Genomic DNA, 11,302 nt, shown 5'->3' with positions numbered 1-11,302 from the left:
ACGATACTGGGTGTTTACATTTCGCGCACCTAGAGACAGTATATATAGACACGTACGTTCCTCCATAAATTCCAGATCGAGTCTCAATAACTAATGTTAGACTGCTTTTATTGTGTTTGGCAGGAATTTGTGATTTGGAACTATGAATTTGCCACAAACAGAAGCGCGTATAGGCGGTCAACTTTTCTTGCCTGCCACAACTGACGGCAGCAGGCAGAACCAAGCGATGCTAGAAAGTAATGGTAATTGAGCAGCGGCAGTCACGTGAACTGGTTGTTGTTACTGATTGCTTGGGAATTGCTAGTTTGGCCTTCCGGTAGAACGTAGAGTGCAATTGTCCGTGTGTTTTTAAGCACAAGTGTAGATGATGTTTTGAACCCGGGTTCAAAGGGTTTAAGTTCTATTATGCGAGCTGTTCCAAAACGTTTTTACTGTGTAAGGCTTATTTCTTTTTATCATCCCCATTCTATTGTTATACTGAAAGCATTTTCAAATCCTGCAATGCAAATCCACTTAAAAGAAAATCTAATTTGGACAAATGTCCAAACGTACTTTCATTAAACACTATTATTTGTAAAGTGAACTGCAACTGAAAGCAGCATTTGTCACCTGCTGTACATTTTCAATTGGGTCCCAATGGCTTCCCATTACACAACATCCAGGTGTAATCCTTTCAGTGGGTCAATCCTGTGCGGTGTTGCGCTCTATTTTCCACGTTTGGCGAATTCACGGACTGTCCTGTTTGTGCTGATCAAATAAAATAACCTAAAAAGTGAACACAAATTAACTGCATATGACAGACAATAATACAATGTTTGTGTAATCGTGACTCTACACAAACCAAATTTATAGCAGATTAAATACAGTACTTCATTTTTAATGCCTCCGGAAAACAAGACTATGCAAAAGATAATGTCCGACATCTGTCGAGCTGTAGTCTAAATTAAATATTAAAGTGATACTGACAGCCAATTAATTTTTTTTTTTACACCTGCTGTTGTGTTTTAATTTGTATCGGCTTTAAATTCCTTATAAAAGTTTTTTGCACGAATTACAGACCCACGGAGCAGCCATGTTTGTTCCCCTCTTCCAGGTTTTAATTTAAATGCCTCCCAAGTAAATAAATATGCCCAATCACAGACCTGCAACGCCCCTTCTGCTTTCAGCCAGTGTGTGACCAGCTCAGCTCCGTTGTCTATGGGGCTGATTTACAAAGACACGAATTCGAATCCGAATTGGAAAAATTCCAATTGGAAAACGAACATTTTGCGGCTTTTTCGTATTTTTTGCGATTTTTTCGGCGCCTTTGCGACTTTTCGGAAATTGTCGCAACTTTTTCGTTACCAATACCATTTTCGCGAAAAAACGCGAGTTTTTCGTAGCCATTACGATTCGCTCGTATCTTGTCGCGACTTTTTCGTATTGAGCGCTCGTAAGCGGCAGGCGAAACTTTCAGACTTAGCATGATTTTGGAAGCCTCCCATAGGACTCAATGGCACCCTGCAGCTCCAACCTGGCCCAAGAAAAGTCACCATACTGAAGCTTGAATGAATCCGAATGCTACGAAAAAATCGCAACATTTTGCGCAACTTTCGGAATGGCTCTGAAAAAGGCGCGACTTTTCGCACACGTTTTAACGCTACGAAAAAAACGCCAGATTTTGCGCAACATTCGGAATGGCAACGAAAAAGTCGCGATAATTTTCCGAAAAATCGCCAAATACCGATCATTAAGAAAAAAAGCAATCGGATGCATTTGGCCCGTTCGTGGGTAAGTAAATGGGCCCCTATGTGTAATGGGGAGGGGGGAGGGAGAACAGACAGGCACTGGAGAGCTTAAGCTGGCCTGCTATTTAATTTTTCGTGGGAAGAGCAGAGAGGGGGCACAGCCCTTAGAAGCAGGCAGGCAACGGAAAGATCAAGCCTGCCTGCTATCTAGTTCTCAACGCCATGCGATGCTATGCAAGGGAGGGAAGGGGAGCTCTCTGAAGCAAATGGCAAGCTGAATTCTCCCAGTTTAAGACATAGTCCTTTTGACAGATTGAGAAGCTACAGTCGGGTTGCCAGACAGTCGGGTTCAGGATCTTCAGTAAGATTTATGCAGAGAAACAGGAATTTTAGGAAAAAACAGTCAACATGACCTATAGGTAGGTTTGGAAGTAGGTTCAAATTTTTAAAAGAATTATTTTGGTGTCAGTATCACTGACAGTTCAGTGTTCAGTTCAGTGTAAAAGTAAAACTGGGTAAAATAGACAGACTCCACAAAATAAAAAATATTTCTAATATAGTTAGTTGGGCAAAAATTTAATCTATAAAGGCTGGAGTTAGCAGATGTCTTAACATAATGGCCAGAACACTACTTCCTGCTTTTAGCTCTCTAAACTCTTAGTTAGTCAGTGACTTTAGGGGACACCACATGAGACACAACTGTTCAGTTAGTTTGTGAGCATGCAGGTCAGATACAAAAGCAAACTAACAGTTATGCACCATATGGCCCTCCTCAAGTCACTGATTGGTTACTGACAGCTTAGAGAGCTGTAAAGGAGAAAGTAGTGTTCTGGCTACTATGTTAGACATCTGCCCACTCAAGCCTTTATAGATTACATTTTTGCCTGACTATATTAAAAAAACATTTTTTATTTTGTGCAGTCTGTCTGTTTTACCCAGTTTCATTTTACACTGAACTGTTCCTTTAATGGGTTTATTTATCAATTTTTGAGTTTGTGAATGCGAGTGTTGTTTTAACTCACATTTAAAAAAAAATTGAATGCTTGCTTATTTACAGTGGATATAAAAAGTCTACGCACCCCTAGTAAAATGTCAGGTTCCTGTGCTGTACAAAAATGAGACAAAGATAAATCATTTCAGAACTTTTTCCACCTTTAATGTGACCTATAAACTGTACCACTCAATTGAAAAACAAACTGAAATCTTTTAGGCAGAGGGAAGAAAACCAAAAAACTAAAATAATGTGGTTGCATAAGTGTGCACACCCTTAAACTAATACTTTGTTGAAGCACCTTTTGATTTTATTACAGCACTCAGTCTTTTTGGGTATGAGTCTTATCAGCATGGCACATTTTGACTTTGCAAGATTTGCCCACTCTTCTTTGCAGGAACACTCCAAATCTGTCAGATTGTGAGGGCATCTCCTGTGCACAGCCCTCTTCAGATCCCCCCACAGATTTTCAATCAGATTCAGGTCTGGGCTCTGGCTGGGCCATTCCAAAACTTTAATCTTCTTCCGGTGAAGCCATTCCTTTGTTGATTTGGATGTATGCTTTGGGTCGTTGTCATGCTGAAAGATGAAGTTCCTCCTCATGTTCAGCTTTCTAGCAGAAGCCTGAAGGTTTTGTGCCAATATTGACTGGTATTTGGAACTGTTCATAATTCCCTCTATCTTAACTAAGGCCCCAGTTCCAGCTGAAGAAAAACAGTCCTAAAGCATGATACTGCCACCACCATGCTTCACTGTGGGTATGGTGTTCTTTTGGTGATGTGCAGTATTGTTTTTGTGCCAAACATATTTTTTGGAATTATGGCCAAAAAGTTCAACCTTGGTTTCATCAGACCAAACCACCTTTTCCCACATGCTTTTGGGAGACTTCAGATGTGTTTTTGCAAAATGTAGCCTGACTTGGATGTTTTTCTTCGTAAGAAAAGGCTTTCATCTTGCCACTCTACCCCATAGCCCAGACATATGAAGAATACGGGAGATTGTTGTCACATGTACCACACAGCCAGTACTTGCCAGATATTCCTGCAGCTCCTTTAATGTTGCTGTAGGCCTCTTGGTAGCCTCCCTGACCAGTTTTCTTCTTGTCTTTTCATCAATTTTGGAGGGACGTCCAGTTCTTGGTAATGTCACTGTTGTGCCATATTTTCTCCCCTTGATGATGACTGTCTTCACTGTGTTCCATGGTATATCTAATGCCTTGGAAATTCTTTTGTACCCTTCTCCTGACTGATATCTTTTAACAATGAGATCCCTCTGATGCTTTGGAAGCTCTTTGTGGACCATGGCTTTTGCTGTGGGATGCGACTAAAAAAATTTCAGGAAAGACCAACTAGAGCAGCTGAACTTTATTTGGGGTTAATCAGAGGCACTTTAAATGATGGCAGGTGTTTGCTGACTCCTATTTAACATGATTTTGAATGTGATTGCTTAATTCTGAACACCGCTACATCCCCAGTTAGAAGAGGGTGTGCACACTTATGCAACCATATTATTTTAGTTTTTTTGGTTTTCTTCCCTCCACCTAAAAGATTTCAGTTTGTTTTTCAATTGAGTGGTACAGTTTATAGGTCACATTAAAGGTGGAAAAAGTTCTAAAATGATTTATCTTCATCTCATTTTTATACAGCACAGGATCCTGACATTTTATCAGGGGTGTGTAGACTTTTGATATCCACTGTATAAGATGGAAAACTCGTTCAAATTTGTTAGTTTACAAACTTGAATAAAACTCTCGAACTGAAAATATGGCTTTTCTTTGCCCAGGACGACTTCTATTGACTTCTGCATAAACTCGCAAGCTTTTAGATGCCAAAGTTTTACATTCAAGTTTTCGGGTTTTATGCACTTAATAAATACCAGACATTTGAGTTTTTTAACCATAACTCAAATTTTGAGAGTTTTCGCACAAAAAAACTTGAATCGGGATAAAATTAAATGTTGAGCGTTGATAAATCACCCTCTAATATTGCCGGGTCAGGTATATGGATGCACATAAAAAGGTCCTTGTTCCTGGACCTTATGGTGTACCTTAGGCGCCACCTCCTGACACACGTTTATAACTACCAAAAAGTAACAAATATTTAAACTATGGCAGTGGTAGTTGGCTTTCCGGTCAATTAAGTGAACATCTGATGTTAAAAATCCAAACAAAAGCAACAAAGAAAACCTGTTCTCTGCTCTTTAGGCAAAAAAGGAGGGAATGATACCTAGGTATCAAGATTGCCTTGCTTTACACATTTATTGCACATGAGTATGTCCAAGACATTTGTGCCGCAACTGTTATACAGTATTTCTATTCTTCCTGCTGTTTAAAATAATGTATAACAATTTTTTTGGTAATGGCTAGTAAGTTATAGATGTGTTAAGGGGTTAAAAGGGGGGGGGGGGCACCAGGATTTGAACCAGGGACCTCAGGATTGGGGTTGAGTGTCTTATTCTGTTTATACCTCAGCTATTATTATTATCCAGAAATCCAATATTCAGAAAAGTCTGAATTGTAGAATTGCTATTTACATTGTTTTTCTTTCTTTTTATTTTTTATATATATATATAGTCTTGATTGGTGTGTGAAATTGCAGAATCTCCCCAAAACCAAAACATCCCAGGTCCAGGTCTAATGTGTTCCAGTTAATACATCTTGCTTTTTAGATAATTATGAAAATAAAATATGTCAGTTGGTTAAAGGGGTGGTTCACCATTACATTATAGAAAGTCCAATTCTATATATATATTTATAGAGGTTCAAATCGGTCAGCACTCTCGACAAATTAAATAATAAGTGCCTGGGTGCAGTCCTCACGAGCGTAGATGAAAAGATAGAAATGGACCGCTTCACACAGGACTTAAGGCAAAAAGTTATTTATTAAGTGCAAAAACAAAAACACTGACATTTCGGCTACTCCTGTAGCCTTTCTCAAAGTTAGCAAACAGGTAATGAAACCTAGCTTAAATACATGGTGTGGCGGGAAAACACAAGTAGTGATGTAAAAACAGGCATAACAATTACGTGGTCTACAAACAGTGAAAATACCATAAAAGAGAAAAATAAATAAAAATAAAAACAAACATAACATCATGTTATACTCATGTTGCAAGATGTCAGCAATAAATAAACTCTGATTCTTATACCTCCATGTCTACCTTTGTTTCATTGCGCTCATTTTCACTAAATAAAAAATCACCCCTTTACACAGTACTCTTAATTACATGTCTTGATATGGTTTATATCCATTTATTTAAAGTTAAAGAAATCCAATATGCATAATGTAGTTCAATTTAGTCAATGGCGAGTTGTAACCGGGGTATCATAGCAACATGAGCTACGTTTCTTCAACTAATTCATCTAAGTAAGAGTAACATATAACATTCAAGAGACAAAGACAAGAAACTTCAAGTGAGGTCCACAGACCAGGGGTAAAAATATAATTACCGTATATCGGAGACTCGATCGTTGAGTGAGGAGGAACCCACAGTTTACGGGACAGTTTGTGTATATGCCCATTGTATATTGCGTGCTCACCGAAGGTTTAGGCACAGCGGATCATCAGGTATGTTAGTGAACGAGAGGGCAGCCCAACACCAACACAATTCCATATGTATATTCATTAGGTGAAGGTGACCAGAGGGGCCACGAGTTTGGCAGGCCGCTTCAGTCCATTTATAATAAGCCAGGCTGTTGCGGGCTTAAGTGTTAGTATGGGTGAACTTCATTAAGTATAATTTGTCAGTAACTGGTATAACATCACCCTGTATAAGAAAACCAAGTTGGTCTTACCCCATTTACAGCAACTGCGGCTGCAAAGAGTCGGGGGTATAAAATAGCATTGAAGTGCCCCTCGTCCCTTCCATAGTCATTTACACATTCATTTACACACTCCAGTTATATGTGATCGGCCACTCACAAAGAGAAAGGGATAGGTATTCCTCCTTTTACAGCTACTGCGGCTGTGAGAGGTAGGAGTAACAAATACAGCATAAGCCCATTGGTCTTCACAGTGGCCCTTATCCAACGAGGGAACCGGTTCATAGTGTGTGACCAATGGTTAAAGATAGAATGGATTAGTGGTTTCTTGTCAGGTGTATACGTAGTTAGAAAAGTCAATTTTTCCGGATTTGAGCTTGTCTTTCTTGGGGTGTCCCCACGTAGTATAGCCTCCTGGTTCAAACGTAGGGCTCTATCTTTACAAGTAAGTAGGTTTTGGCGATCATAGCCCCTCTCACAGAAACGGTCGATAAGGTCATCTAGTTAATGAGCTGGGGCTTAAAAGCTCCCTGCTTTTCCACTAGAGCCTTTTTGAGCTAAAGGTAGGTGCAATAGGTCTTATTACTCAGTCACATTGCTTTCTGGGGGACTTTATTTTAATTGCATCACAGACTCAAAGTCATTAGACAGTGTAGGACTCACGTACAGTGAGGGGCCTTGACGTGGCACGTGAGCTTACATATTTTGGCCAAAGTGTGGTACTAACACCTCATTTTTTGTAAAAATTATTTTTAAAGGCAAACTAAGCGCTGGCAAACTTTCTCCTAGTTGTATGAGAAGTTGTGCCCGATGTGTATTGTTTCTGACCATACGGACCATTTGTGAATATGGAATGCTTCTTAATAAATGTGGGAGATGGCAGGACGAATGATGCAGAAGGGTGTTTCGTTCTGTATCCTTCCTAAATGTGGTGGTGTGTAGCGTAGAGTTACACAGTGTGAGTGACAGATCCAGGAAAGAGATCTTTTCTGTATTCATTTGAGCCGTAAATCGAATTGTCGTGGGCAGGAGGTTTAAGTCATTAACCATTTGGGTAAATTGTGTAGTTGTACCAGTCCAAATCATAAACAAATCGTCGATGAAACGAAAAAGTTTGTAAATATACATCCCATATTTCGGTAGTACGTAAGTCTGTTCATAATGTGTCATGAATAGGTTGGCAAAAGAGGGGCTACATTTGACTCCATACTGGTACCGCTAATCTGAAGGAAGTGAGATTTTTCAAATTTGAAATAATTGAGAGTTAAACAAAACTGCAGTAGTTGTAGTAAAAACTCTGTAGGCGGTCTGGGTTGCTCGTGATCAATGTCCATGGTGGCTAATATGGCATTTGGGGGTAGTGGAGTAGCCTGAAAAATCTTATTAAGAAAATACCCAGAGTATGAGGGGGAATTTTGTACCAAAGGCTGTAGGTAATGATCCACAAAAATAGCTAGAGGCTGTAAAATAGAACCCCTCGCATTCACTATAGGGCGACCAGGCGGATTCGTTTGGTTTTTGTGAATTTCGGGTAGTGTATACAGAATAGGGCATATTGGATATTCCTGGCTAAGGTAGTTGAAGATTTTGTTGGTTATTGGACAGCCCGGTTCTTAAGAAGGCATCAATACGTTTTTTGAACTCCAGAGTCTGGTCTTTGGTGAGTTGGCGGTAGGTATGTGTATCCCCCAATTTGTGTAATATTTCTGCCCTGTAATCAGTATATTTTCAAACCACGATGGACCCCCCTTTGTTGGACGGTCTGATAACTATTTTGGGGTTACTGGCCAGACTGCCTACCGCTTCCCTCTCACCCCTCCCTAGATTAACATAAAATGGGGGGGGGGTACTTGTATGTATGTATGTATAACTTTATTTATAAAGCGCCACAAGGGTACGCAGCGCTATACAGTCTTACAGAATACAAAATTACACACGGGAGGACGAGTGATATAATAAATAAATACAATAAATACATATATGTATATATATATATAAGTGCCATGTGGTATGAGACACAGTAGGAAGGAGGTCCCTGCCCCGTAGAGCTTACAATCTAAGTGGTTGGGTAACATACAGGCACAAACTGGAAGGTAAGAGTGCATCAGGTATGGGCATTTGCCCTTAAGCGCAGGACTGGGCAAAATAATGTCTTAGTGCTCCAGAAGGTAACAGCTGAGTTTTTTCTTAAAGAGAGTTAGTGAGTGTTCCCTACGGAGGGATTCAGGGATAGAGTTCCAGAGGTAAGGAGCAGCGAGATAGAAAGGTTTAAGACGAGAGAGCGCAGTGGGTGTGGATGGTGTAAAGAGAGGGAGGCTCTGAGAGGAGCGGAGGAGACGACCAGGAACATGTAGGGAGACCAGTGAAGAAATGTAGTGAGGAGCAGAGGAGTGAAGGGCTTTGAATGTCAGCAGAAGGATTTTGTAAGCTATCCTTTGCTTAACAGGCAGCCATGCTAGTGAGCTTAATTGAGGCTGAGCAGGATCCCTCTTAGGAGAGAGCAGGAGGATCCTGGCAGCAGAGTTTAAGATTGATTGCAGGGGAGAGAGGTGGGAGTCTGGGAGGCCGGTTAGTAGGAGATTGCAGTAATTAAGCGGGAAAGGATAAGGGCATAGATTAGTGTTTTAGCTGTTGCTTGTGAAAGAAAGGGGCGTATCTTGGCAATATTGCGGAGGAAAAAGCGGCAGGTTTTGGCAGTGTTATTAATATGGTTCGAGAAGGAGAGAGACTGGTCAAAGATAACCCCAAGGCAGCGTGCAGAATTTACAGGGTTGATGGTCATGCCATCAATAGTAATGGTGAAAGGAGGAGGAGGGCCAGGTTTGGGCGGGAAGACCATGAGCTCTGTTTTAGCTAGGTTAAGTTTGAGCTGGCGTCGGTTCATCCAGGAGGAGATAGCCAGGAGGCAGTTACCAATCTGGGTTTGAACATCAGTGGTTAGTGCAGGGGTGTCTAAATATATCTGGATGTCATCTGCATATAAGTGGTATTTAAGACCAAAAGAAAAAATAAGGTCTCCTAGAGAGAGAGTATACAGGGAGAACAGCAGGGGACCAAGCACAGAGCTCTGAGGCACCCCCACACTAAGCGGAACCGGGGTAGAGGATTTGTTAGTAAGAGCGACAGAGAAGGAGCGGTTAGAGAGATAGGAAGAGAACCAGGATGCTGCTTGATCCCGGATACCCAGAGAATGGAGAATTTGCATAAGAATAGAATGGTCGACAGTATCAAAAGCAGAGGAAAGGTCTAGGAGAATGAGAACCGAGTAGCGTCCTTTGGCCTTGGCCAAAGTCTGGAGATCATTTGCCACTCTACATAAGGCCGTCTCAGTGGAGTGCGCAGGCCAAAAATCAGACTGCATAGGGTCCAGCAGATTATGGGTGCAGAGGAAGTTAGTTACACGAGAAAAGACAAGACGTTCCAGGAGTTTAGAGGCTAGGGGCAGGAGAGAGACAGGACGGTAGTTAGAAAGCCAGGATGGGTCCAGTGTAGCCTTTTTAAGAATGGGTTTGACACATGCTTGTTTGAAGAGAGAGGGAAAAGTACCAGAAGAGGAATTGAATATGTGGGTAAGAGCTGGAGTAAGGGCAGGGGCACACTGTTTTAGTAGGGATGAGGGCATAGGATCCAGCGAGCAGGTAGTAGGCGGAGAGGATCGGAGAAGCTGAGAAACTTCAGATTCTGTTACGAGACTGAAGGAGCTGAATACGGAGAGGAGATTTAGGAAGGTTGAGATTACCGGTATCTGAGGGTTGGGAAAATTGATTGCGGATAGAGTCGACTTTGCTTTTAAAGAAGTCAGCAAAGTCCTGGGGGTTGTGTTCAGATATGATTGATTCATTAGGTGAGGGATGAAGTAGCGCGTTAAATATGGAGAATAAGCGCCGCGGGTTTGATTTATAATTATTTATAAGTGTGTTATAGTATGCTTGCTTGGCCTGGGATAGGGCAGTATTGAGGCACACCATAAGAAATTTATAGTGGAGGAAGTCAGCTTTAACGCGTGATTTCCTCCAAATGCGCTCAGCAGATCGTGCACAGGAGCGCAGAAATCGCGTCTGAGGGTTAAGCCAGGGACGGGGATTGCGGGCACGACTGCGTTGGGGCTGCAGGGGGGCATGGGTGTTAATTGCAGATGATAAAATTGAGTTGTAGGTATTTACCAGTAACTCAGGATCAGAGGAAGCACAGGAGGAGGAGAGGCTAGAACTAAGAGAGTTAGCGAGAGCAGTTATATCAACCATTCGCGTGTTGCGAATCAGGGTTTTAGGCTGAGAGTTAGAGGGAGAATGAGACATGTGCGAGATAGAAAAGGAGAAAAGACCAGATCTAGAAAATGACCATCCTTATGGGTAGCTGTATTAGTCCATTGCCGGAGATCAAAGGAGGAGGTTAGATGGAGAAATCGAGATGGCCAGGGCTGAGAGGGGTCATCTATATGGCAATTGAAGTCGCCTAAAATGATTGCAGGGGTGTCAGAGCATAGAAAAAAGAGAGCCAGGATTCAAAGTCAGAGAGAAAAGTAGCCAAGGATTTTGAAGAAGGAGGTCTGCAAACAACTGCCACCCGCACAGAGAGAGGGTGGAACAGCTGAACCGTATGCACCTCGAAAGAAGGAAACCTGAAAGTAGGGGGTATAGGGATTAGTTTAAACCGGCAATGAGGGGAGAGTACTTTTCTTGTCTCATCAACCATTAATCTTGTAAATGCCTCAACAGATATTGGGGTATTAGTGGGTTCAAACTTGGGGCCTTAAAGGAACAGTAACACCAAAAAATGAAAGTGTATAAAAGTAACTAAAATATAATGTGCTGCTGCCCTGAA

The sequence above is a fragment of the Xenopus tropicalis genome, chromosome 5 (genome assembly GCF_000004195.4).
Source record: "Xenopus tropicalis strain Nigerian chromosome 5, UCB_Xtro_10.0, whole genome shotgun sequence".
In the NCBI taxonomy this organism is placed as follows: domain Eukaryota; kingdom Metazoa; phylum Chordata; class Amphibia; order Anura; family Pipidae; genus Xenopus; species Xenopus tropicalis.
This window is presented reverse-complemented; position numbering follows the sequence as displayed.